Raw genomic sequence first — 25,000 nt, forward strand, 5'->3', positions numbered from 1 at the left:
CAGCATCGAAAACATAGAAAAATCTTTACGCTGCCCATATCTGTCACGAAACGAATATGTCATGTACCAAAAATCACGTAAATTAATCAAGTATATTTTTATATATAGAACATCATTAATTAACAATTTTAATCGGTTTTAAGAGCCAATTGTTTCACTTGAAGGCTGATTTTGATATCTTCTCTCTGGAGAGTTTGTTAAAGGGGGATGTTGTCACTCTATTCATTAAATATGGCGCATCAAGACACAAACGTTCTCGCTTCCTCATAAAGTTTGGTTTTCTTACTTCAATGAAATATAATTGATCAATTTACGTGATTTTTGGAATATGGCATTTTCTTTCCATTAGAGTATGTATATCATAGTTTTTCAGTATATATTTTTTTATTGATTTAGGTTGAACACTGAACTTACACAAAAAAATAATGATGACATAGTTTAAAATAAAAAAATGGTAATATTAAAAACAATACTTTTATTTCTATAAAGAAACTCATTAATTTATTTCAGTCTAGTAACTGGGAATTATTGTTGAGTTATCACACTTTGTTTCGTAACATTTATTTCATAATGGTGGGCGAGACAGTTACTTCTCAGGTACTCGTAAAAATTGGTGTTCTTGTAAAACTTCCTGATCAAATTACGTGGTTTTGGGAATATGACATCTTCGTTCCGAGACGGGTATGTACATCAAGATTTTTGCGTATTTTCTGTATTTTTGTTTTTATTTTAATTTTTTTAATTAGGCTGAACTCAAAGGTTTTATTTATTTTGGTTCGAGTATAATTTCGATAGAGGGAAACCTCCATTAGTTGATGCGAACTAACTAGTTGTAATCTGAACTTAGCGTTTCGTGCGCGTTTAAAAAAAAACAGCTGTACCGGAGGCGGGAAAAGGCTATGGAGTCGTAGAAGTAGTAGCAGTTCTTGTAGTAGTTGTAGTAGCAGTAGTAGTAAAAAGTAGAAGGAAAAAAATGAGGATACTGGAATCGGTAAGGCGGTTCCTAACTTTACTCTACCGGGAATGCAAAAACGAGGGGGCGTGTTAAAAACTCCGTCATATTGTTGCGCGCGAACGCGCATATACACAGAGACGCGCGTGCGCACCGGGAGAGACACGCACTCGGACGTACACTCGCATAATTGCGAGATGATGTTTTAGAAGATGGCGAAAGCTCTGAAGAAGACAAGGTTAGGTCGCAACTACCTTATTATTATTATTATTATTATTATTATTATTATTATTGTAAAGAAGACAAATTCTAATCTGTCTTTGTCTTTGATAGTGTCTGTCTTTTGTATGTTGTGAATTTGTAGATTTGTTTTTTTTTTGTTTTTTTTAAAGAGAACCTGCTATGTATGACTTTTAAAAAATGTTACACGCCTCTTTCTTTCCCCCTCTCTCTTTTCCGTCTCACTTCCTCTCTTTCACTTTATATCTCTTTTATTTCCTTCTTTTTTTTTTCAATTTAATTAAATTTCATCTTGACTATCTGTTTAAAAACGGTTCCTTCATCTTCATTGGTATTATATATATATATATATTGTTTACAGTCATCTTAGAATTCTCCTTGCCACTGGACCCAAGCAGTGCCAATTCAGGAGAGGTGTGATTGAGATGGCGCAACCCTTGCCTCAAAATTTCACGCGCAGCTACCCATACAGGGGGTATCCATTGTCTTTCGAGATTGCATGGAGGCTTTCATATATATATATATATATATATATATATACACACACACACACACATTCTGGGTGTTGTTGATATAGTTGTGGTTTTGTTGGCAAGCAAAAAAGGCAATTCATCTATGAACATATTTATGTGTGTGTACGTGCATGTGTGTATGTATGCATGTGTGTGTATATATATATATATATATATATATATATATATATATGGCGGAGAAAAATTACCTTTAACTTTTTTTCCTTTTATCACGCCATCTTTGTCATTTATTTCTGATATGCACTGTAATTACATCGAGCTTCATAAATCGAAGAATTGGTATAAACAAAAGGTGAAATATAATGAAAGAAACATATTTACACACACACACACATATATATATATATATATATATATATATACTCAAGAAATACCCAAACTAACATATTAAGCCATTTCACTATAATTTATTTAATTCATTGCATCATGGAATAGGGGTCAACAGGTACATTTTCGATGTACCTGTTGACCCCTATTCTGGTACGAAATAAATTATCGTAGGAATGGTTTCGTATGTTAGTATTTCTTTTTAACTTCATTTTATCTCTGCATTGGATCCATCTCTCTCACTTAAGATTTTTAAAAACACTCCATCTTTCGCGGTTCCAACATACTATATGTGTGTATGGGGGGGGGGGGTGATTGTGTGTGTGTGTATTTTGACAACAAGTCGTCATCAAGACACATTTGATAAAAATACGACAGGGGTTTCTTTCTTTTTCATTTTTCTGTTTATTTTCTCGATTACCCGAGGATTTTTTTCTCGTTTCTTTTGGTAAGTTGTGTATTAGGTTGCCGAGAGATCTTTTATCAGCCATTTTCCTCGAGTACAAAATTTACCGAAAGAAACGATAGAAAATGCTTGGAAAATTGAGAAATATCAAAAGAAATATATATTAGAATTTTCCGTGGGGTGATACGATTAATTCCACAGTCAAACAGTTGCTCTGGTGGTAGGGTACTCGCCTCGTATGCAAGAGATTCTGGTTTAGAATCCCGAGTTCGGATGTGTTCAATTAATGAGCCTAAATGAGAGGGAAACTCGGGCCTTGTACTTCCGGTTTGTTGACTTTCGTGGCTCATGTGAGCTATGACGGTATTTGACTGTGGAAATATATATATATGACTAGTTCAGTTAATCACATAAATTAATATACGAAAGTATAATTTTGTGTGTAAACTTTAAGTATTTACTTCAACAGTGCTCAATACATAGGTAGAACTAGTTAGTAAGTTATAAAAATATATATGGCAATTGAGCTACACAGAATATTCCGCGTTTCATCCACGCCAGGAATCGTCATAAGCCTGACGAATCCTAGCGTTGATGAAACGCGGAATATTCTGTGTAGCTTAATTGCCATATATATTTTTATAACTTTCTCTCTCTCTATCTATATATATGTGTGTGTGTGTGTGTGCATATATATATATGTGTGTGTGTGTGTGTGTGTGTGTGTGTTCGTTCTTGTTTTGCTATTCCTTTTTAATTAATTCAATTATTTATACAAAAGTGCATTTTTACCTAAATGCCAGCTAGGAATAATTTTCCCTTTGACCAATTTGGTACCCCCAAACGGTATATGTATTGTTAAAATATAATTATCCACTGACACGTGTTTCGTTGTCTACGACTTCCCAGCCACTCTGATGAGTCGTAAACGACGAAACACGTGTCAGTGGATAATTATATTTTAGTAATATATATATATATATATATATATATATATACCGAATTGAAGATTGAAAATATTAGATTTTATCTTAGGAGTATAGTTATAGCATTGCACGAGCCATACTTTCATACCTTGTCTGCCGCAAACTCCTGATCGAACATTGCCATTACTTGGTGATTTGCCAAATAGCTTATCAATTAGCTGCTCAAATGTGTTTTGTTTTTATCCCTTCCACAGTCTTTGGCCAACGTTGTTATAGGCCTAAACGCCATTGGTGTGAGACTACAGGTATTTTTTAAAACAAGTCTGTGCCTTTGATCTTCAATCAATGGTTCCCCCTTGCCAAACTTTCACAAAAAACACTCGACTAGCAACAACCACTATCAACAATTTCGCCCACTCTGTCTTTGCCTAAATCTAAACGCAGATTTCATGAACAAAGCTTCTTTCATAGAACTGCCGTCCTGTGGAACTCTGTTCAACTATCCTGCTTCCCATTCGACTGGAGTATGATAGCTTTCAAGTCTAATGTAAACAAATTCTTACACTATTCACGATTACTACACTATCACCTTGCATTCATTAACCCTTATTCTCGAATGGTCTTCAAGCTTTGATAAAGGGTGGCTACACTATTAAAAAAAAAAAAAACGAGTGAAGTCTTTACAGAGAGTCTACCCGTTTTTTCATTATCATCATCATCAACATGATTTTGTTTAACATCGGTTTCATATACTGGCATACGTGTGATGGTTTTAAGAAATTGACTTCCAAACTAATCTATCTCTGCCTGGTCTTTATTTATCCCTCTTTCTCTCTGGTCGATTTTTATCACTTTCTCTAAGGACTTTCCTTGACTTTGTGAACTGGACATTTTACATCAACTTACCCAAGAACTTTCATCATTTTTTTTTAAATATGACCATACCATCCAAGTCTCCTATTCTGCACCGATCTACCTATACTGGATATTTACTTTCTTCCAACTGAGATAAAATGTGATACAAGGCCAAAGTTGTGAAGAATCAAACCAACTACCCTAAAAAATGAGGGCACTTTCTCTAGGCAGTCCTGTCAGCATTTCCCGGTCGGGTTCATCAAACAGTTAGCAATAAAACCCAACCATAAAGAGAGGAGGCAAGGCTTGAGATGATTGACCTCCTAGGACTACTCGTGACTAATACCTCAGCCATACAGAAAAAGGCACTGAAATAGCCCAGTTTATGCTGGACTGATGGTCGAGAACATATCCTTGACTGGTGTTTTTAATTAAGAGAATCTGAGCAACAGAAACTTTTGCAAAACCTCTTGTACCATCCAGATTTATTTTTTGCTCTGAGTGACCAGAGCTAAGCCACTTATTGTAATATTTTCATGTCATTTCTCTCCATGCAATGCATATCTTCAACCCTAACTGACCAGGTTTTACTTCCATGCATCATGCATACATATGTTTGTGTTATATCCTTATTTTAAATAAGAATACAGCAAGAAACATGGGGTTATGGGTGAAAGACAAAAGGGGTTTATTTACAAGGGAATACATGGGACATAAGTGTTACTCGACATCTTATTCTCTTCCTGTCTTTTTTCCTTCTCTCTCAGTCACGTGAGAGGGGCAATATATCCATAATTCCTTTCATCTATTAAGGGATGTTAGGTTATTCCATTACATTAGTTTGAGAGACTCATCCCTTTGGTATCTAAACTTGAATAGTGATAGAAATTGTAATATTTAAATATTTACTGTATTTAAGCAGCACTCGCCCTAGGCAGGTTGAACCGGCTTCCTCCAAAGGAGGAAGTTTTATGGGAGCATGAAATTGACAAGCATTCCCCAGTTGCATCTATATCCCTATTAGGGGAGATGACGACGTTAGTATTTTGCAACTCTTGTAGGGAGGTGTCGATGCCCCCTTACATACAGCGCCTGCTATTCCAAAATGGTTACAACTTTTGGTACTGACCAGGTTCACCGTTGTTTAACTTTGGTGATCCAACGAGAACAGGTGCGTCAATGTGATTATGCCGTGATTATTGCAATATATGTGTAGGATTGGTGATGTAGAAGAATAGAGGACTCGAAGTTGGCGGCAAACAGTGTCACATAAAAATACATCGAATTATAAGTATTTTTTTTTTCTTTTTTGCATAAAATAATAAAACGTTATTTCATGTTTTCAATTTGTGTTTAGTTTTATAGATACACTAGCCTGAGTGCCCAGGTGTTTGGAGGTGTGTGCAAAGCAAAACAAACAAAAAAAAAGTGGTAGTAGGCAGGCAGGCTCGAACCCGTACTGCGAAGGAGGTAAAGAACATGAAAAAAAAAACAAAAAAAAACAGGGCGTCTTTGCTGCTGCACCCATCGCCAAACCGGAAGTGACAAATCTTTAAATTAAGGTTAGCCAATCGAAAAGAAGGGATGACTTTCGAAAATATCGGCGAAAAAAGCGACCCCACTCCCTGTTGAAAAGTGCCCAGGTGAGAATGAAGGAATTAATGTTTTTAGCCAATTTTTCGATATTTATCGTCCGAAGGGTCGAGCTTCAAAACAATACTGATCTCGTGAAAATCTGTCGCCTCTGTCTAAAGTTTTTGTGAGATATACAAACATACATACAAATATACATTTAAACAGACAGGTGAGATTTATATTATAGATAATTCTTTATGTAGCGAGACAGCATAATTGTCATAGGAACAGTAAGGCACCTCCTTCCCTCTGCTGTGGGAGGCCCTATGGCATGTGTAATGCGACCGTTATGCTGGAACCGTGTTTGTTACAGTTCAAACTCCTCTTGGACCCCCACGCCGTCCGGCACTGTCGAAATGGGACAAACAAACAAAAACAAATGTAGAAGATAGAATAAACCAATATAAAAAATGAGCAACAATGAATTCATGAAGAGTGAGAGAGAGAGAGCCATAGCTGTCAACACCTGTATTTCTTATCTGACACTGTTTGCTGCCGACTTTAAGTCGCCTATTCTTCCGCATCAGCATAAGATGCGATGGATGATTGTTGCAGTGTTTTTGAATATCGTGGTTGTTTGAGTATTTGCAAAACAGATTGTAAAATAGTTGTTTTAATGTGGCTTTATAGACTCCTTGGCATGAATACTCCTGAAAAGAGGTTTCACAGTGCTGCATGTTGTTCAGACCCTTTCACAACTATGCAGACTCCTTGCTGTTGCTGCTAATAACGCTAACAGCCGTCATCAAATATGCTTACATTTTTTTAGTCTACGATTCGCCACTGTATTATAAAAACCATAAGATCTTTCAGTTTTCAAGCAATACACGTTCATGAAGCCTTTTTTATGGAAGGAGCTGCTTGAAGTACCCTATCCTGGCTTGACAAAGTACAAAACCTGCTTCGAAATCTAGTCTGTGATACTTTTCTCTTTCCCTGCAACCTATTTCTCACAGAGGAGACATTGTGAGCCTGTCTCTGTTCTTTTGTTATCTTTATGGTAAATGCTCGTCTGAGCTTCAATCTATAGTCCCCCCCTTGTGAAATCTTAAAAAAGCACTCGTCTAACTACAAGCACTATAAACAATTTCTCAAACTCCCTATCTAGGCCTAAATCTTAACACAAATTCCATAAACAAAACTTCTTTCCTATAACTGCCTGCCTATGAAACTCTGTTCCACTGGCCTGCTTTACAACTGACTACAACATGGTCGTCTTAAAGTCCAATGTAAATAAGTTCTTGTTGAGCCGCCCCCTCCCTAAATAATCCATTTCTACCCCATTTCCACCACTAACGATTACTGTTGTCCTGGTGACCACTGAACACTCATTAACTCTTATCCTCGAGTGGCCTTCGGCCCTTTAAAAATGGTGACTTCCTTTGCAAAGAACAATGTAACTATTTAGGCAAGTGCTACCTCGACCCAAAATGAAGAGCAAGTTTATATGGTTAGAAGCAATTGTCGCCTTAGGTTTTATATCACATTTCCTTTTCCTTAATGTCTACCATATTGTCGATGAAAAGAGACATCTCAATAGTGTTACTGACCTCTTTATTTTTCGTTAAGTCAGGCATTTAAATGGACAACTTTGGTATCTATATAATATTTCTCCTAATCTATCTGCTTCTCTGCTCGACTTTTTCTCAGACATTATTGGGCGATCTGGATGAAATTTTGTACGTACCTTTGTTTTCATACGGTGCAGCAAACTAAGTATTATGGTATTCATTATGAGGCAAGCAGTTCTAGGAAAGAAGTTTTGTTCATGGAATTTGCGTTAAGATTTAGGCCTAGATAGTGTGAGAAATTGTTGATGGTAATTGTAACAAGACGAGTGTTTTTGTGAAGATATGGTGCAGCGAACTAAGTATTATGGTATTTGTTCGCTGTACAGTTAGGAATTAATAGGGATTAGTAACCACAATACCACATTTACATCTGGAAGTTTTCTCAGAAACTCTTAGGATGATCTAACTGAAATTCTGTATAAAACTTTGTTATAACAAAGTGCAGCGAACGAAGTATTATAGTATCCATTCGATGCATAGTTAAGGATTAGAGGGATTAGTATTCAGTGCAAAAATCAATATAAATTTAATCATATTTAACCATCAATTTATATAAAGCATTCATTCCAATTCAATGGCTATAACTTTTTGCCCATTTATAACGAGTTAAAAAATCTAGAATAATCATACATATCATGATGTGGCACAATGACGTAGCCCCCTTTTGAGGGAGCTGGGGGCTTCTACATTATTAAACCTATTGCCTAACTTGGTCTGTACATGTGAAGTGCAGATGTGTTAAGCAGGTGTCTGTGATTTTGAAAATGTTCTGCTATGACTCAAGCCAGGAAGGACAGCTTGTTTATAATATTGAAGCGAGGCAAAACGATATAATAACGATATATCTAGATAGGTAATAATATTCTTACTATTTGCCTACTCTTCTTTATCTAGATAAAATTGGACAAAAGAGGAATAAATAACCCCCCTTATTTACCCTACTTTTAATTACCCCCCCCGTTTGTCTAATTTGTGTTTTTTAAACATTGAATTAGAGTTAATGAGAATAATATTTTTTAATTGTATTTAAGTTTCTAGTTGTTATCACACTTTTTCTTTTTTTTAATAATATATGTTGAAACTGAAAAAAAGAAAAATACGTCAACAATTGATAATAATAGAACTGCACCCAGTATTATTCAAATATATATATATATATATATATATATATATTACATGGTAGTCACCACTTATCAAGGCCCGGAAGCCACTCGGGGATAAGGGTTATTGTGTGTACAGTAATCTATGGGATAATATTGCGGTAATCGTTAGTAATGGAGATCTGATAAAGTGTCTTACTTAAGGGGACGGTTTATCAGGAATTTGTTTATGTTGGACTTGAAGACATTCAAGTTGTAGTCAGGTGGGAAACAGGCAAACGGAAGAGAGTTCCACAGGCGTGCACTTCTAAGAAAGAAGCTTTGGTCATGGAATCTACGTTTTGATTTTGGCACAGATAAAGAGTGGGGAAAATTATTGACAGTGGTTTCAGCTAGACGGGGATTTTTCGTGAAAGATTGGCGAGGGGGGGACCAGAGCGGTTGTCTATTGTTTCATTTTACTTCAGTCAAAGTTTTCAGAAATCAACGGACCCTTTCTTAGGGGTTCACACTTGATCTCTATATGAGATGCATAGATATTCAATTGTTTTATTAAACTTCTTTATCTAAAAAACACTTTATTAAAGTAACCTTTGTCTCTCGCTCCTGGACAGGGTTCAAAAAAGAGTCGCCAACCTGATAGGTCCTGAACTGTCATCTAGGCTTCAACCTCTGTCCCATCGACGAGATGTTGCATCCCTCTGCCTGTTCTACAAATACTTTAATGGTGAATGCTCTGACGAACTGCAAACACTTGTACCTCCCCGACGTAACTACCCCCGACAAACCCGACAAGCTACTAAGTCTCATCCCTTTACAGTGGAGATCCCTAGGTGCAAGAAAGCCTTTTACTCCAATAGTTTCTTCCCCAGAACTGCGGGTCTTTGGAACTCCCTTCCGGGGTTCTGCTTTCCCAACTGCAATGATATGCAGAAGTTCAAGTGTAATGTTAACAAACATCTTTCTACTCTTCTCCCTTCATAATGACCCCGCTAATTAAGTCCCTGATAGTAGCCCCCTGCTTCAAAGTGGCACTGTGCCTTGTTTGGGGTGAAAATTGAATTAAAAAAAAAAAAAAAAAAAAAAAAAAACCTCCCCTTGTCAACCAAAATTTTTTTTCACACATATGAAAACACGGCGAAAAAAAAACAGAAAAAACTCCAAGAAAATGAAGCCATCTATAAAGCCAGTAACTTTTCTCCTTTCTTTTCCAAGAAAGCGACCAGCATGCCTGACGAATGTCGGAGGCTATACCGACTGAAACATTGCACAAATAACACTCAGGATGAGTACAATAGTCCAACCAAAACAAGTAATACCCTCCTGTTTTGTTTTTTATGGCTCTGGGCAACACCGAGTAGCCCTGTTTATATCAGATAAGTGTCAGTTATTCATTTGTAAATGAATATAAATCTATAAATCCTACATATTGATAAAAACATAGGCTACACTGACATTCTTTAAACAGTGATATCTTCTATTAAATGTAGATATCGTTATGTTGATGCAGCTGTTTCCATTATATCACTGAAGATAAGCAACGCTAAGCCTGGTCCTTGTTCGGATGGGTGACCATTTGGGAATACCAGGTGCTGTATGTAAAGCCCACTACGAAGCTGTGACAACAACAAAGAATCTTGGTCAGTTTGTTAGGATCTGCACTGTGCAAACACTAGCCGGCGATTATAGATCGATTTCACATTGATTGTGTTTTCTCATTTTCAAGAGAAACGAAGTGACATTCATCCTAGGTGGGTTTTACTGGTGTCCTTCATGAAAGTAATTTTCTAAGGAATATCAAATTTACAAGTGGTTTCCAGTCATATATATAATGTTATGTCTTGTAGTTATGGCAGACAGGTGGCAACGTTTATATATATATATATATAATATATATATATATATATATATATATATATATATATATATAAAGTTATAGACGTCACGATATTGTAGAATTAAACTCACAATATTTTATTCTAAACAAAGAATATGAGAAAAAGTGAGCAAAAATTCCCTATTCCATGGAGTTTCCTCAAAGGAAAAAAACGTTAGCAAAATGAATAGATAAAAATTTAATGTTGTTGATTAGTGCAATTTTTGAAAACGGTAGTTGTAAAAGTTTTTGAAGGAATGTAAAAGTTTATAGGAAAAATGAAAATAAAAAAACTCAGCAATGTCCAACTGAATTCTTGTTGATCTATCACGCTTAAGTCAGAAATATTATTTTTATTGTTTTTTCATGTTCAGGTTTTAAATGTCATTTTTGTTAGTCTGTCATGCTTAAATTTCAAGCATTGTTTCCTTTGGTCTGTCACACTTAAGTTTCCCAATAGTGTATAAATAATCATGACGCAAAAAAAAGCTGCTAGCATCTATCATCCGGGTCAGAATTTCGAATCTCAGCAGGTGCAATGCAATAATTGAGATATTTATTAGTTAAAATGTTTTCTTTAATGTGTTTCAATGAAAGGTGCTCTGATGAACGCATTGTATTTGTGCCCCCCCCTCGACGTATCTACCCTTACCCTGAATCTGTCTAGCAGCAAAATACCCCCCACTTTATCTTCACTGTCGAGGTACCTAGATGCTGGAAAGCGTTCTATTCTAATAGCTTTTTCCCTCGAACTGCGAGACTTTAGAATTCCTTCCCTGCTTTCCTAACATACAAAAGTAAATTTGTTCGTAGTTGCACACATACCCCCCCTTCACCTAACGGTTGATCAAAAAAAGATGGTACTTTACTCTCATTTTTACAATCGTGATAAGTTACAACTTCAACCTTATTTTTTTTTTTTTTATTTTTTTTTTTTTTTTACAAAGGAGTCACCACTTATCAAGGCCCCGGAGGTCACTCGAGATCAAGGGTTAATGAGTGTACAGTGGTCAAGGGTAACATGTTAGTCATCGATAGTAGTGAAAATTTGGTAAATTGGATTACTTAAGGGGATGGTTCATCAAGAATTTGTTCACATTGAACTTGAAGACAAACATATTGTAGTCGGTAGGAAAGCAGGAAAACGGAACAGAGATCCACAGGCGTGCAGTTCTAAGAAAGAAGCTTTATTCATGGAATCTACGTTTAGGTTTAGGCACAGATAGAGAATTATCTGCTCCTATCGTTTTTATTTCTCTTTTTTGACTATCTCAATAGAAGATTTTTTCATTAATCTGCCGCGCTTAAGTTTTAAATACCATTTCTACTAGTCTGTCACACTCAAGTTTTAAATACCTCTTTTATTGGTCTGTCATGTTTAAGTTTGATACTGAATTCTCGTTCGTCTGCCATGCTTAAGTTTTAAATAACATTTTCTCTGGTCTTTCATGCTGAAGTTTGAAATAGCATTTTCTCTGGTCTGTTATGCTTAAGTTTGAAATAGCATTTTCTCTGATCTTTTATGCTTAAGTTTGAAATAACACTTTCCCTGATCTTTTATGCTTAAGTTTGAAATAACACTTTCCCTGATCTTTTATGCTTAAGTTTGAAATAACACTTTCCCTGATCTTTTATGCTTAAGTTTGAAATAGCACTTTGCCTGGTCTTTCATGCTTAAGTTTGAAGTATCTATTCTGTTAGTCTGTCATGCTTAAGTTTGAAATTGTATTTTCGTTGATCTTTCGGAAGATGATCTTGCGCTAGTCGTCAGAATTCGTGATCCGTTATAGCTTCCACCTGAATAAATTACCTGCTCCCATCGTCGTCTTGTTTTGTTCGCCTGTATTTGCTAGGATCAGTGGTTGAGCGACTGATCCGACTGTTGATTGATGGCTGCATTGGTTTATGACAGCAGCAGCAAAAATGATTAAACAGATGGGCATAGAAGAGTATTCACACGGCAACCGCATCCACTTAACGTTGCAACTGCTTTTTCCCTTGATTACACCATACTGTTGCAGTCGCAACGGCTGCTGCAGTTTTCCCAGGAAAATATCTCAAATTCTTTTCTCATTTATTTATTTATTGTATTTCCTTTTTTAAAAAGCGAAATCATTTCGGTTGATCTTTGTTAATAAAATTATCGGATCAAATATTGTGTATGCGTGTGTGTGTGTGTGTGTGTGTGTGTGTGTGTGTGTGTGTGTTAATAGAAATACAAGTGATTTACAAAAAAAAAAAAAAAAAAAAACAAAGGAAAAAAACAGATTTTTGAATAAAAATCGATTAATTAATGATTAACTAATTTAAAATAGTTAATTCTAAGTTTTAAAATCCTATTTAAAAACATAAGTTGGTAAAAATAAAAACCGATATGCACTGCATCTCTTGATCCTTTCATATTATCTTACAAAATTATGTGATCAAATACTCTCTCTCTCTCTCTCTCTCTCTCTCTCTCTCTCTCTCTCTCTCTCTCTCTCTCTCTCTGTGCAAATAGGAGCGATTTGTAAAACTGATAAAATATAAAACATTTAATTATATCTTGAATAATAAATATATATTACTACGCAAATATATTTTCATACTCCTTCCCTCCGTCCTCCTCTTACTACTACCACAACTAATCTTTACTCACCTATTGAACACTATTGAAGTAAATACTGTATATATTTATTGAAGTAAATAATATATATATATATATATATATATATATATATATATATATAATTATGTGACTAGATTAAATGTTACAAGCAGATATAATATTTTATGTATCGATTTTCAATATTAACTTTAACGATGCTCAATATCTGAGTAGAACTAGGCAGTTAGTTATGAAAATATATCACGGTCAATAATTTATTGCAATTCATAAGTATTTTCATAACTTACTTTATATAGATATATGTATATGTATATAGATATATGTATAGCTGTGATACAGCGAAACAGTACTGTATGTGAATGACTATATATATATATATATATATATATATATATATATATATATATATATAGATATATATATATGTTTAATATATAAAAGGCTATATGTCTGTCTGTCTGACCCCATATTTTACAACCCGGACTAAAAGTCATAGAACGGCACTAAGGGCCTCATATGATTGGATTTTATATGGACCGTTTTTATGGATCTTTAGCCGAATAAAATATTGGGGGGGGGGGTCAAACGGAGTCTAAATTAATAAATTAAAGACATTCCTATTATTTTGTTTTTAATTTTTAATCATCTCCTATGTGTGTCACGTTGGTACAGTGGTAACGTCACCAGCTTTGAATTCTACAGTTTTGCTTTCAGTTTTGATTCTAGCTGATAGCACTTGAATATTTTTTTTATTTTCAAAATCTCGACTCTATAATAATATATACGAAATCTGGGCAAATTAAAATATCATATTTAAGCGTACTTTACATCCGGGCAAAGCCGGGCGCTCCCCACCCCCGTTATATATATATATATAATATAAAGCTGAACGTCTGTGTGTGTGTGTCTGGTCACGAATAGGATCCTATATGGTTGACTATTATAGAAAACTGATCACATATAAAGATAGATGTATCGAGACACAGGAATGGGTGTGTTTGATCTGGCATAATGATGATTTATTAAAATTGTGGGGGCTGCGTACGCGCCTGGTCCACAAAGTATGGAAATAAAAAATTAAAAAAAAAAAAAACGTTTACAAGTGTTTTTGATATAGATGTACATAATAATACTTTGATAAATATGTTTTAACTTAATAGGGATGGTATAATAAAATTGTGGGGTCTTCGTTCGCGCCTGGCTTCCATAGAATGGAAATAGGCATAAACTTTAATAAAGACTTTTCATATCTATCTGCGTAAGTATACTTTGATAATTATGTTTCAGTTTGAAGAAATATGGTATAATAAAATTATGGGGTGTTCATTCGCGCCTTACCTCCATAGAATGGAAATATGTCACAAAGTTTAACAAGGTTTTTTAATATAGATCCACAGAATATTGTGATAAGTGTTTCAGTGTAAACAGGTATGGTATAATAAATTATGGGGTTTATCTATTTTATTTTTACTTTCATCATATTTTGCTTTGGTTTTGATACCTCCAAATTCGAAGCTATCTCTTTACAACCCTTCCTTTTCATAACCGATCATACTTTCATAAATCAGAGTTCATTTTCTGTAGGCTGTTTTTGAACCCAGTCAACGACATGTACTTTTGCCAGTATGTATGTATATATATATATATATATATATATATATATATATATATATATATTGATTGAGATTGTCGGACTGACTTACTCATCTTGGTTGTTATTGTCACAACGTTTCGGCCGTTTTGCCCTCCGGCCTTCGTCAGGTGTTTTGTTGGGGGTCTCGAACCCAACCCTTTATTATTATTATGGGGGTACCATGTTCGGACTCCAGCTAGGCTTTGGGACATGGTTGCTGATTCTCTGTTTTGAATGTTACTTTTTCACTGCCTTCGTTCAGGATTGAACTCAGCACCTTTGGGTAACTGTAAACTGTGATACAACGTCTAGGACCACTCGGCCATATATATATATGTATAATATGCAACATATTACTATAGTATATGTCTATATGCATGAAATAGTAACAAATTATTTATATATACGCTAATGATAATCTGTACATCACTTCCCAAATGCTCAACCTAAGATAGGGAGCATTATAGTAATTCACATACAGTACTGTTTCGCTGTTTCACAGCTCATCAGTGGCGCTAGACAAGCAACTACCTCAAGCCATCTTTGGTACTCTGGAAATGTCAAAACGTTGTTAATTCACTTCCCGCATAGCAGCAGCCATATAACCGTATAGGTTAGAAGCTCCGACTGTCGTTTGGGCGATCGAGTTTCGATCCTAGCTTGAGGTAGTTGCTTGTCTAGCCACACTGATGAGCTGTGAAACAGCAAAACAGTACTCTATATGGATGGATATATATATATATATATATATATATGAGAGAGATATATTATCATATCATGGTTTCATTCAGTCTCAAGAGATAATGGATAGCCTCTGTAAATGCGACTTTGTATGTAATTGCTCAACCCTTGCTTCACAATCTGCAACATTACTTCTACTAAATCGATAGTACTTGATTCAAATGGCAAAGAGAAATATGGGACGGTGAAAATAATGCTGAGATAAGTGAAGAGCACATGCAGCATCTGATGTTCCCAAATTTTACCCATGCAATACTTACCAGGCCTAACGTTGCTTAACTTTGGTTATCTAACAGGAACTAGTGTCAACATGATCAATATATATATATATATATATATATATATACTATAAATCATTGTGCACATCTTGCAAAATTAATTGAGCACTGTTCTTATTTATCCTATAATACTGGAGGACATTATGTAGATATTAGTTTTGTGGGTATATATATATATATATATATATATATATATATATATATATATATTATATATATATATATATATTTATGATGGAATTAGGCCTGGAGTCTAAAGGGCAGAGTTTATTTTAATGTACTAGTAAATGTATTAATGCTATTAAAAGAAAACCGTGTCTAGCCAGGATTGGAACCCGACCGTCTGTATGACAATCAAGGCTCCTAACCATTACGCTATTGGCGGCTGCTGAGCGAGTAGTGAGTTTAACGATGTTTTGACATCTATACATATATATATATATATATATATATATATTGAGACTGATTTTTAATTCAAAACTCCACGGAATAAGATCTTTCAAGCTTATTTGTACTCCTTGTCGGATAATTAAAATTCTGTATACCTTCTTTACAGGTTTTTAATGTTTGTTTGTTTTTTTTGTTTTTGTTTTTTTTTTGTTTTGTTTTTTTTAAATTTGAATTAATTTTCAATCATAAGGTTTTTCTAATATATATATATATATATATATATATATATATATATATATATATATAAATGTTAGTAGGCTGCCCGGCGTTGCCCAACATTGACTCGTCCTAAGATATGCTTAAGTATGCAGATTACATATTTATTATTAGAGAGACAATTATCTATCGATTATTAAATTAAACATATGTAGTAGTGAGATCAAAAGTAAATATATATTATATATGACCTGGATGCCATCAGCTAGAATCGAAACCACAACATACAACTCTTCACCCTCACATATTAGCCTCTGAGCCACATTAATACACACACACACACATATATATATATATATATATATATATATATATATATATATATAACCGTGTTATCCCTTGGTGATGGAATCGGCACTACGCTAGTGAGTTCCACAGACGTGTCGTTATAGTTTCGCTTAATTTTAGGCCTAGAGAGAGAGAGAGAGAGAGAGAGAGAGAGAGAGAGAGAGAGAGAGAGAGAGAGAGAGAGAGAGAGAGAGAGAGAGAGAGAAAGCGAAATTATTGACAATGATTGTGACATTGAAACAAGGGTTGCATAATCTCACCAATCTCACCTATTCTAGTGCACATACAGAATTGAAATTAATTCCACAGAATCATTGCAATGCTTCTGATGCTGTCAGAAGGAGTAAACAAATAATTTGATTCCACATAAACATGGCGCTCATTCTTCATATTTCAAATAGAGCTGGTTATACTGCCACTAATTCTGGTTTCATTCGTCTAAAAAAAAAATTAGTTAATTGTCCTAAAACGCTAGAATCACCTGGACATGAAAGATCACTTTATGTTAAATATATATGTGAAGCTAATTCCCAGCTCTAAATTCGAATATAATTGTTTAGCTTTTGTTATGTGTGGTTTTGTTTGTTTGTTTTTTTTTACATAGTTTTTTAGGATGTTTGTTCACATGTAATTGCCTAAAAAAAAGTATAATTGTTTTGGGTAGAAGCATGGTGTTAGCTGGGTTCATGTTTCCGACCTTTCAGCAGAGGAATAAGTATACCTGGGTAAAAGTTGTGACTTTGTTTTGCTAGTAAGTACGTTCTTGCTAGGCAGACTGCAAGCGCTTTCTTTATTCAAATCAACAATAGATTTTGTCAAGACCTAATTTCATAACCCCATAAAATCATACAACAAACTACTTTTTTTTTTAATTGTTATATTATGTATATGAATATAACGACGTACATGTTGAATAGTTGGGATTTATATTTTATCTGTATATTTATGTACGTGTAAATGCGTGTATGTATATACGTCGTATCATTTAGTTGATCATCTAGTGTGTATATTTTAACATCTATGCAACAGTTCTAACAGGAAACGATTGACGTGGACGTATCGAAACAGTTGTAGACAAACAGTTCTTTTTAACAGATGTAAATAACACAACACATACCTGAATTATTTACGAACATTTATTTTCATGGTCCGGTCGGCATTTTCAGAGATTACATGTTTTTACATCTTGCCTGTATGAAATAACGCCGCCCCTTGCGTCAGGAAGACCAACTCCCCTTTTTGAGACGTCCGTTCTCTCTGATGTCTGCTTAGAATCTCCCCAAATCTACATCTCATCACGTCGCATTACGTGTATCAGACCAACAGCTGATGTAATCCCAATCTAGTTATTTGTTTATGCAAACCAAAAATCATGTTTACATCTATTTTTTTATTTTCACATTTCTTTTGCGATATTTATTATATGTGAATCATTTTTTTCCCAATTTAATTGTTTATTTTTCTAATCATAATAATTGATCCAGCGACCCACCATCGCTCGAATCAATTAATAATAATAATAATAATAATGTTTTGACCCTTGGCCCTCCTTGCCACAGTTAACACAGATACTACGCTATGATCACAGCTCAAATGGTCACAACATTACAGAATGAAAACTACAAAAAAAAAGCAGATATCAATATTTGCTAGACTGTGGTTTGTACACTCTATATCCATCAAATGACAAATAACTTTATTTTTAAAAGAAGCAAAGACAGAGAACTTTGCCCTAAACCGTTTGCATTCCCTAGTAGGGGCGCCCAAGGCAATTAGCAATAAACTAACCCCTTCTCAAAGGACAAGATGATAAACTTGGGAGAATGGATCTCCTAGAACTGCACAGGATTATGCCTTGGGCAGACAGATAACAAGGCTACATCAGCATGCTCAAGACTCTGCTGATCTGATTTTCATATGAAATAGTCATCCCGGGGGTCTGGGGGTTGTAAGGATGTAATTTTTAAGTGTTGGATTAGCTTTTCTCGTTGTCATGAAAACGTCGGATTTGAATTTCGAGAAGATAAACATTCCATTTGGGTGATATTTTCTCGATTAACTTTTTTGTGTTCTTTGAATTCGTCTGTTTCAACTTTGACACAATAGGTGACGAATACACAACTTTGTCTTTGCGAGTGAAGAAAATACGACACTAAGGTGGTTTACAGGATTGGTTTTATTCATAGCAAGGTCAGGGCAAAGACCAAAATACGGTTGGCTTATTTGAATTGTTCCAATTAAGAGTCGGATATGTGCGAAGATCTAATACTGCAGCCACATCTGCAGAGGTAGCGTATAGAGCACACTTTCCTGCTTTGAAAAAGTATGAAATTAGCTTCGAAATCTAGTGGACGGTGGGTGGGTGATTTCTTCTCCATGCCAACCCCTTCTTACAAAAGAAATGTAACTAGTCTCTCTCTACTCTATAATTATTTGAATAGAAGGTACACACCTTAGCTCCAGTCTTTTTATTTCTTCCTCGTAGAAAATTCACTGCAAAAATTCGTCTTGTTATCACAATGGAAAAATTACAATATTTATGAATTAATAAAATATTCATATAAGAAATCAACATAAATGAAATTTTGAAAAGTCATCACTGGAGGATTATTCTTTATTTAAATTCCGTTTGAATATTTGATGGTTATATAAATATTGTAATTTGATGGATTTTTAGTTTCATCAATTTTCTTGTTTATATTCTTGGAAGTTTTTAACCTTTAAAACTATACAAAAAAAATTATTTTTATCATTCGTTAGAAAACTATTTAGTCAGTAAGTCACTTAATAACCTGCAATAACTGCATCAACTTGTTCTTTCGAATTCACTATAGTACCAATATATATATATATATATATATATATATATATAATTCAAACGGTAGTGTTTGAATATGTGGTTAATTGGCAGTTTTAATCATTTGGAACTGTTTACAGCTTCACCGCTCACTCACTTTTCGACCCAATTTCAAACAATTTTTACAGTTTATAGATCACCTTCTCAACTATATTGTGAAAAAAAAATTCAATTTACATTCCGTAAAACAAAAGTTATAATGAATAAAAAGTAATATGGTAAGGCTGAAACATGGAAAAGTAAAGGACAAATTTTTAAAACTGGAAAAGAAAAGGACAGGATATTCTAGTAAAAAATATGATAAATTTATAACTTAAAATAGTGCAGCATTAAGAATTGATTATTTTAAATTCAGTTTAACATTATAAAATCAATTCTTAAATTTATAAAATTAACAGTAGCTCTTTGATATGACGGGTGCGTTTGAAATGAAAATTTCTGTTTAGAGCACAGTTGAGGTATAATATCTGACTTTTGCATATATATATATATATATATATATATATATATTCTTCTTGGCAGTACTTCGCAAACGAAGATTCTATGAAGGGGTTTTCCACGTCGACTGCAGGCACACTTGTGCCTGACGAGCCCGATGCGGGGCAAGCAGGTTTGGCCACAGTGACTGCAGTTAGGCTTCCCGAATCTTTCTCCTCCAGCGCCTCTCCTACAGATTATCTGTGCGGGAGATTTCAAAGGAGGCGACAGCCTGGTGGACAGTACGTCGCCAGGTAGCAGCGAGAATAGACCACTGGAAATGGTCGATGTAGCAGTCACTGAGGGACTTCTTCAGAGAGTCTTTATATCTTTTCTTCGGTGCCCCTCTGTCACGACAGCCAGTAGAGAGTTCGCCATATAGGACTATCTTGGGCAGGCGATGATTGTCCATTCTGGAGATGTGCCCGACTCAGTGTAGCTATGACTTCAGCAGCATGGCCTCGATGCTGGTGATTTCTGCCCGCTCGATAGACATATATATATATATATATGAACTCAGTGACAGAAATCAACAGACTAAAACAGATATAGACGCTTAACAGAGACGTCTAGGTGAAAAGAAAAATCATTACCTTTTCTTTACTAACAATTTATTATACGCCGACGGTTAATATTTAGTAATAAAACTCAGTTTCAAAGTAGCAATTAATTTATGTTGATACGAATTTAATGAACGCTAATGGTAGTTTAGTTTCCCCTCCCTAAAAAAATGTCTTTTAAAATTTAAGTAATAATAGGCTCCCATTTTTCCCCAAAACAAAGAGAAACAGTGAAAAAAAGTGACTGGTTTTGTAAAAAAAAAAAAAAAAAAAAAATATTGGTTTAAATTCGGCAATCTCTACCAATTGCATTCTCAAAATTCAGACGGCGGAAATGTACGCAGTTGATTTAAATACGGAACAGAAGTCACTAAGCATGAAACGAAATAACAAAATTATGTAAAAAAAAACATTTTTTTAATTTTTGTTGTTTCGTCGTAAAACAAAAAGTGTTCAAAGGAAATAATTTTTTGAAATAAAATATTTCTATATAGATTTTTAAATATTAAAAAAGTTTTTAAATATTAAAAAATAAATTTACAGAATTGAAAAAAAAAGTTTGATTTTTGTTTCATGATAACGCAAAACATGTTAAAACTAAAATATTCACATCAACTGTATCCGTTTCGCCATCTTAATTTTGGAAATGCAATTGTTAGAAATTGCCGTTCATTCTTTCAAAATATTAATCTATATATATATGTGTGTGTGTGTGTGTGTGTGTGTGTGTGTGTGTGTGTGTGTGTGTGTGTGTGTGTGTGTGTGTGTGTGTGTGTGTGGACTCTCCTGTTGATTTCGACGTATGAGCTTCCGCCACAACAACTAAATTGCTCAGAAAGAAGCTCAATGTAATTACAGAGTAATATAGAGAATAAATGACAAAAAGTTATATTCCAAAATTCATGATGTTGACGATCTTATAATTTATTCCTTTGATTCAGTTGACTTATACAATTCTTAACAGTATCTGTTTCGTAGCGCAAAATCAATCACTTAATTATTATATCAATCAGTGAATCTATTATGCCCGTAACTCATATATATATATATATATATATATATATATATATATATATATATATATAAGTTAAGGGCATAATATGTATTGCGTGTGTAAGAATTAAACACTAGTGTCTGCGAGTCAAATAATTAATATGTATATGCAAAAAATATACAGAAGTTTCTATATAAGAGAGATAAATAAACGTATATACATATGAACATACAGCGGTAGATGTAGATGGGCACACTGATATAAATCAACAGGTTGAAATTGATGTAGACGAAAGACAGAGGCGTACAGTTGACACAACTATTATATTTCCTTAACATTCATAATAAATCGATGGTCGACATTTAGGAATGTAAAAAAAAAAAAAAATGATTTACGACTCAATCTCCAAGCAACAATCAATTTACTTTGCTACGAAGTTAATGAACGATAATGACAGTTTACCCACCCCCACCCCCCAAAAAAGAAACATTGAATTAAAAACCGACTATTATTTATTTATTTTTTTCAAATACAAAGAGGGACAGTGCAATTATATGATTAGTTTTATGGCGGACTTTGTACATATTGTTTCACAGTTGATGAAGCAAACCGAACCGGCACAAATTGAGGAGCACAAATAATAGAATGATGACGCTTCCATTTCTTTAACGTTACAAAGATAACATTTCCGGATTTACAGCCATTTAACCCCAACTTTGAATGAAAAAGGTCAAGAAGAACGTTAGAAGACATGCTCCGGATGTTTCCTATTCAGTCAAAGACATTGTTCAAGCGCATGCGCATTCCTCGTACGTGATGGCCTGAATCTTCTCGTTGATGACCTCGTACTATTGTGAGAAGATTTGGGTCATCGCCTGGTAAGAATATGTGCATATTATTAACAACGTTAAAAGCATGTTCTCTCGGGATGCTCTTAACATTTCGGGGTTAATATCTGACGTTAAATAGTTGCGGATCCTAAAATAATATCGTATGTAATCACTAGAATTCGTCCGTTTGTGATCTTTGATTTGTGATCGATCATTTTGTTTATGCAAGTGATCGATCATTTTGTTTATGCAAGTGTGCAAATACACGAATAAGATTACGTCCAGAGATGTATACACTTATATTGCAAACTTTGCTTTCGTATAAGCTCTATGGTCAGAAGAGGTCTCGTTGCTAATAGCTTGCTTACCGAAACATGCTCATGACTGTGTAGCAACATGTTACTGCTTATATAAAACAAATAAAATATATTTATTATTTTTAAAACAGTAATCTACGGACATGCATGTTTCAAGGTTAATAACTCTCATCAACATAGCTTGACAGTGTCTCTGTAGAAATAAAACTCTGGACCATGTGGATTATAGTCCGGCGCGTTTAACAGTTGCGCCACAAAAACCTGGAAAATTTATTAAAAAAAACAAGAGATTTAAACCAAATCTCTCGTTTTGATGATTTCTTCCCGTATTTGTTTTTTCTTTTGTCTTTTCATGTGTGCTGTCTCCACGGCATTTCATGGTGCTTGTATAGGTATTGTTGCTTATATATATATATATATATATATATATATATATATAGTTATTCTAATTTTGATAAAAATTTATTGCATGCTTTTGATTCTAGAAAATGTCTAAGATTAAAGGCTTAAGCTTAAGGGACGCGAAGACGAATGAAAATCTAGTTATATATCAACTTTAATGTAAATCTGAAATATTTGAATTTTCAAATCGTATATTGTCTGTATTCTGCATTTCCTTTAAAATACTACAACTCAATCTTGATGTGTGTGGCTTGATTTAAGACCTGCAAGTTTGTGGAAGTTTCTTTCTGTTTTCATTCTACCTACAGTTTTGGTCTTTTCAAGACTAAAATCAACAGGAACCTCTTCTCTTTACGATAACCATCTTTCATTCTTGTTAGTTCTTAACATCAAAGGAATTTCTAGAAAAAATTATGTCGTTTACAAGTTTTTCTTTCCTATCAATATTTCGATGTTAAAACCTCCTTTTCAAAATGAATCCACATCGAATCTCCATGTGTGCGTATGTTGGCCGGATGTAAGAATGTGATTTCTTTTTATTTTTTATGTAAAAACAAAACTTTACAAAAAAAGGCATTTGTAAAGCTTAAGATAAATATACATTAACAAAATCGTTCCTGATCGTTATTTTCATAGGTATCAGATAGGAGTACATTTGCCAGATTTTCTTAGCTGTTTTTACAAATATACTAAGCTCCCATTTAATCGCAGGAATTTATTTTTGAACTGACGATTTATTCCTTATCTTGGCTTTAACATACCGTTTTCTGTTTGTTTTAAATTACTTAATCCTTTCACAAGTCTCAGTTGGTGTTGCCTTTAGAGAGGACACCGCACAGACTAAGTGAGCCTCGTTTTCAAGCGAGCAGTCTCGTTTTCATTGCATTCATACGATACGGTCAGAGATACCCGACGGTGCTTATGGCGATGTGCCAATGAAATTGCTCTAGATTTTCATCCTCTCTCAGCCAAATAAACAGATTAGGCTTCAAATATGCAAAAAGTCCCTGGGCCATTTTCTATCTTTGTGGGTGGATGCATAAGTGGCTTCTCTAAAACAATTGCAAAAGTTGAGAAATGGAATATTGTAAGTCGATACACAGAACTAGCTGTACCTATCTGGCGTTGGCCGGATGGAAATCTTCGGAAGTATTTTTAAAATTCAGAACTCTTGGAAAATTGGATTTTTTTCCTTTTTTTTTTTTTTTTTGGAAATCCAGAACGTTTGCAAAGTTAGAAATTTAATTTTGATATTCAAAACTCTTGCAAAATTTGAATTTCTTTTGGAATTCCAGAACTCTTGCAGTAAAAATGTAAGCAAACTTCCTACCTAGTATGAAATTAACGTTGTTCCCCCAGTCTGACTCTCATCACAGCAGCCCCTTACATTTACATATATGTATGTGTTATGTGTATATATATATATATGTATGTGTTATGTGTATATATATATATATGTATGTGTTATGTGTATATATATATATATGTATGTGTTATGTGTATATATATATATATGTATGTGTTATGTGTATATATATATATATGTATGTGTTATGTGTATATATATATATATGTATGTGTTATGTGTATATATATATATATGTATGTGTTATGTGTATATATATATATATGTATGTGTTATGTGTATATATATATATATATATATGTATGTGTTATGTGTATATATATATATGTATGTGTTATGTGTATATATATATATATGTATGTGTTATGTGTATATATATATATATGTATGTGTTATGTGTATATATATATATATGTATGTGTTATGTGTATATATATATATATATATATATATATGTATGCGTTATGTGTATATATATATATATGTATGTGTTATGTGTATATATATATATATATGTATGTGTTATGTGTATATATATATATATGTATGTGTTATGTGTATA

General features: G+C 34.0%; 1 protein-coding gene across 23 annotated transcripts in view; it reads left to right on the plus strand.

The window, feature by feature from the left end:
- Nucleotides 1-25,000, plus strand: part of LOC145258136 (poly(rC)-binding protein 3-like) — a 572,684-nt gene that overhangs the window by 86,606 nt on the left and 461,078 nt on the right. For 8 of the 23 annotated variants that reach the window (XM_080115882.1, XM_080115892.1, XM_080115898.1 and 5 more), the window contains exon 1: nucleotides 1,068-1,190. The exons of the other annotated variants lie outside the window; for them this stretch is intronic. The gene's annotated coding sequence lies outside the window, so the exon portion shown is untranslated. Of the gene's footprint in view, nucleotides 1-1,067; nucleotides 1,191-25,000 lie in introns of those variants that run through there. 23 annotated transcript variants of the gene reach the window in all.

Source organism: Euprymna scolopes, chromosome 33 (genome assembly GCF_053919585.1).
Source record: "Euprymna scolopes isolate OS-2025 chromosome 33, ASM5391958v1, whole genome shotgun sequence".
Classification (NCBI taxonomy): Eukaryota; Metazoa; Mollusca; class Cephalopoda; order Sepiida; family Sepiolidae; genus Euprymna; species Euprymna scolopes.